This window comes from Chiloscyllium punctatum, unplaced genomic scaffold, assembly GCF_047496795.1.
Source record: "Chiloscyllium punctatum isolate Juve2018m unplaced genomic scaffold, sChiPun1.3 scaffold_899, whole genome shotgun sequence".
In the NCBI taxonomy this organism is placed as follows: Eukaryota; Metazoa; Chordata; class Chondrichthyes; order Orectolobiformes; family Hemiscylliidae; genus Chiloscyllium; species Chiloscyllium punctatum.
In genome coordinates this window covers 1-5,000 of record NW_027310633.1, presented here as the reverse complement: position 1 = coordinate 5,000, position 5,000 = coordinate 1, and positions in this window count along the sequence as shown.

The window sequence follows — 5,000 nt, the reverse complement described above, 5'->3', positions numbered from 1 at the left end:
GTGCCTTTTGAAGGGGGTGTTTCTGAATTTGGACCCTTTTTGAGTTGCATGGCCGGATGGGTGTGGTTTTGAAGGGTGTGTCTGTCTGGAGTGGCACCGGCGTTGGTGTGAGGCTGAGGGTGGGCGTTCGGTTCCTGGTTAGGGATAGGGAAAGGGTGAGACTTAGCTTTAGTGCTCGTGCCCCCGATTTTGGTAATGTTTGACGTCAATTTTCCAAGGAGGCGAATGCAAGGCTTCAGAGGGACTTTGAGTGTTCGGGGGCGGGGTAGCTCAGCCGGATTTGCCCCGGCGGTTCTGCGGACGGTGTTGACTTCGAGGGCGGACCGGCCCCCGTGTTCAGTCCGAATATCGTGCATTGTTAACGGCGGGAAGTGTTCCAAAAGGGAATGGGATTGAATGTGACTGCTGAAGCCGACTTTGAGACCTGTAACGCGGGTAGCTCAGCCGGATTTGACCCGGCGGTTCTGGCGACGGTCTCGCCTTCGAGGGGGGAGCGCCCCGCGTGTTCAGGCCGAATTTTGTGCATTTCCATCGGCGGGAAGAGGTCCAAACGGGAATGGGATTGAATGTGACTGCTGAAGCCGACATTGAGACCTCTAACGCGGGTAGCTCGGCAGGATTTGACCCGGCGGTTCTGCCGAAGGTCTCACCTTCGAGGGGGGAGCGTCCCGCGTGTTCAGGCCGAATATCGTGCATTGTTAACGGCGGGAAGTGTTCCAAACGGGAATGGGATTGAATGTGACTGCTGAAGCCGACATTGAGACCTCTAACGCGGGTAGCTCGGCCGGATTTGACCCGGCGGTTCTGGCGACGGTCTCGCCTTCGAGGGGGGAGCGTCCCGCGTGTTCAGGCCGAATTTTGTGCATTTCCATCGGCGGGAAGAGGTCCAAACGGGAATGGGATTGAATGTGACTGCTGAAGCCGACATTGAGACCTCTAACGCGGGTAGCTCGGCAGGATTTGACCCGGCGGTTCTGCCGAAGGTCTCACCTTCGAGGGGGGAGCGTCCCGCGTGTTCAGGCCGAATATCGTGCATTGTTAACGGCGGGAAGTGTTCCAAAAGGGAATGGGATTGAATGTGACTGCTGAAGCCGACATTGAGACCTCTAACGCGGGTAGCTCGGCCGGATTTGACCCGGCGGTTCTGGCGACGGTCTCGCCTTCGAGGGGGGAGCGTCCCGCGTGTTCAGGCCGAATTTTGTGCATTTCCATCGGCGGGAAGAGGTCCAAACGGGAATGGGATTGAATGTGACTGCTGAAGCCGACATTGAGACCTCTAACGCGGGTAGCTCGGCCGGATTTGACCCGGCGGTTCTGCCGAAGGTCTCACCTTCGAGGGGGGAGCGTCCCGCGTGTTCAGGCCGAGTTTTGTGCATTTCCATCGGCGGGAAGAGGTCCAAACGGGAATGGGATTGAATGTGACTGCTGAAGCCGACATTGAGACCTCTAACGCGGGTAGCTCGGCCGGATTTGACCCGGCGGTTCTGCCGAAGGTCTCACCTTCGAGGGGGGAGCGCCCACCGTGTACAGGCCGATTTTCATGCATTTCCAACCGTGGGAAGGGGTCCGAAAGGGGATGGGGGTGAACGTGACTGCTCAACCCGACTTTGAGACCTCTAACGCGGGTAGCTCAGCCGGATTTGACCCGGCGGTTCTGGCGACGGTCTCGCCTTCGAGGGGGGAGCGTCCCGCGTGTTCAGGCCGAATTTTGTGCATTTCCATCGGCGGGAAGAGGTCCAAACGGGAATGGGATTGAATGTGACTGCTGAAGCCGACATTGAGACCTCTAACGCGGGTAGCTCGGCCGGATTTGACCCGGCGGTTCTGCCGAAGGTCTCACCTTCGAGGGGGGAGCGTCCCGCGTGTTCAGGCCGAATTTTGTGCATTTCCATCGGCGGGAAGAGGTCCAAACGGGAATGGGATTGAATGTGACTGCTGAAGCCGACATTGAGACCTCTAACGCGGGTAGCTCGGCCGGATTTGACCCGGCGGTTCTGCCGAAGGTCTCACTTCGAGGGGGGAGCGCCCACCGTGTACAGGCCGATTTTCATGCATTTCCAACCGTGGGAAGGGGTCCGAAAGGGGATGGGGGTGAACGTGACTGCTCAACCCGACTTTGAGACCTGTAACGCGGGTAGCTCAGCCGGATTTGACCCGGCGGTTCTGGCGACGGTCTCGCCTTCGAGGGGGGAGCGTCCCGCGTGTTCAGGCCGAATTTTGTGCATTTCCATCGGCGGGAAGAGGTCCAAACGGGAATGGGATTGAATGTGACTGCTGAAGCCGACATTGAGACCTCTAACGCGGGTAGCTCGGCCGGATTTGACCCGGCGGTTCTGCCGAAGGTCTCACCTTCGAGGGGGGAGCGTCCCGCGTGTTCAGGCCGAATTTTGTGCATTTCCATCGGCGGGAAGAGGTCCAAACGGGAATGGGATTGAATGTGACTGCTGAAGCCGACATTGAGACCTCTAACGCGGGTAGCTCGGCCGATTTGACCGGCGGTTCTGCCGAAGGTCTCACCTTCGAGGGGGGAGCGCCCACCGTGTACAGGCCGATTTTCATGCATTTCCAACCGTGGGAAGGGGTCCGAAAGGGGATGGGGGTGAACGTGACTGCTCAACCCGACTTTGAGACCTGTAACGCGGGTAGCTCAGCCGGATTTGACCCGGCGGTTCTGGCGACGGTCTCGCCTTCGAGGGGGGAGCGCCCCGCGTGTTCAGGCCGAATTTTGTGCATTTCCATCGGCGGGAAGAGGTCCAAACGGGAATGGGATTGAATGTGACTGCTGAAGCCGACATTGAGACCTCTAACGCGGGTAGCTCGGCAGGATTTGACCCGGCGGTTCTGCCGAAGGTCTCACCTTCGAGGGGGGAGCGCCCACCGTGTACAGGCCGATTTTCATGCATTTCCAACCGTGGGAAGGGGGCCGAAAGGGGATGGGGGTGAATGTGACTGCTCAACCCGACTTTGAGGCATCTAACCCGGGTAGCTCAGCCGGGTTTGACCCGGCGGTTCTGCCGACTGCCTCGCCTTCGAGGGGGGAGCGTCCCCGTGTACAGGCCGATTTTCATGCATTTCGAACCGTGGGAAGTGGCCCAAAAGGGGATGGGGGTGAATGTGACTGCTCAACCCGACTTTGGCGCTTCCGAGCCGGGTAGCCCGGCCGGGTTTGACCCGGCGGTTCTGCCGTCGGTCTCGCCTTCGAGGGCGGAGCCTCCCCCGTGTACAGGCCGATTTTCATGCATTTGCAACGGTGGGAAGTTGCCCAAAAGTCGATGGGAGTGAATGTGACTGCTCAACCCGACTTTGAGACTTTTAAGCCGGGTAGCTCAGCCGGGTTTGACCCGGCGGTTCTGCGACGGTCTCGCCTTCGAGGGGGAGCCTCCCCCGTGTACAGGCCGATTTTCGTGCATTTCCAACGGTGGGAAGAGGTTCAAAAGGGGATGGGAGTGAATGTGACTGCTCAACCCGACTCTGAGGCTTCTAACCCGGGTAGCTCGGCCGGGTTTGATCCGGCGGTTCTGCCGACGGTCTCGTCTTCGAGGCCGGTGCCTCCCCCGTGTACAGGCCGATTTTCGTGCATTTCCAACGGTGGGAAGTGGTCCAAAAGGGAATGGGGGTGGACGTGTCTGCTCATACCGACTTTGAGACTTGTAAGCCGGGTAGCTCAGCCGGGTTTGACCCGGCGGTTCTGCCGACGGTCTCGCCTTCGAGGGGGGAGCCTCCCCCGTGTACAGGCCGATTTCCGTGCATTTCCAACGGTGGGAAGAGGTTCAAAAGGGGATGGGAGTGAATGTGACTGCTCAACCCGACTCTGAGGCTTCTAACCCGGGTAGCTCGGCCGGGTTTGATCCGGCGGTTCTGCCGACGGTCTCGTCTTCGAGGCCGGTGCCTCCCCCGTGTACAGGCCGATTTTCGTGCATTTCCAACGGTGGGAAGAGGTTCAAAAGGGGATGGGGGTGAATGCGACTGCTCAACCCGACTCTGAGGCTTCTAACCCGGGTAGCCCGGCCGGGTTTGACCGGCGGTTCTGCCGTCGGTCTCGCCTTCGAGGGCGGAGCCTCCCCCGTGTACAGGCCGATTTTCATGCATTTGCAACGGTGGGAAGTTGCCCAAAAGTCGATGGGAGTGAATGTGACTGCTCAACCCGACTTTGAGACTTTTAAGCCGGGTAGCTCAGCCGGGTTTGACCCGGCGGTTCTGCCGACGGTCTCGCCTTCGAGGGGGGAGCCTCCCCCGTGTACAGGCCGATTTTCGTGCATTTCCAACGGTGGGAAGAGGTTCAAAAGGGGATGGGAGTGAATGTGACTGCTCAACCCGACTCTGAGGCTTCTAACCCGGGTAGCTCGGCCGGGTTTGATCCGGCGGTTCTGCCGACGGTCTCGTCTTCGAGGCCGGTGCCTCCCCCGTGTACAGGCCGATTTTCGTGCATTTCCAACGGTGGAAGTGGTCCAAAAGGGAATGGGGGTGGACGTGTCTGCTCATACCGACTTTGAGACTTGTAAGCCGGGTAGCTCAGCCGGGTTTGTTCCGGCGGTTCTGCCGACGGTCTCGTCATCGAGGGGGGAGCCTCCCCCGTGTCCAGGCCGATTTTCATGCATTTCCAACCGTGGGAAGTGGTCCAAAAGGGAATGGGGGTGAATGTGACTGCTCATACCGACTTTGAGACTTTTAAGCCGGTAGCTCAGCCGGGTTTGACCCGGCGGTTCTGCCGACGGTCTCGCCTTCGAGGGGGAGCGTCCCCCGTGTTCAGGCCGAATTTTGTGCATTTCGAACCGTGGGAAGTTGCCCAAAAGTCGATGGGAGTGAATGTGACTGCTCAACCGACTTTGAGACTTGTAAGCCGGGTAGCTCAGCCGGGTTTGACCCGGCGGTTCTGCCGACGGTCTCGTCTTCGAGGCGGGTGCCTCCCCCGTGTACAGGCCGATTTTCATGCATTTCGTACCGTGGGAAGCGGTCCAAAAGGGGATGGGAGTGAACGTGACTGCTCATACCGACTTTGG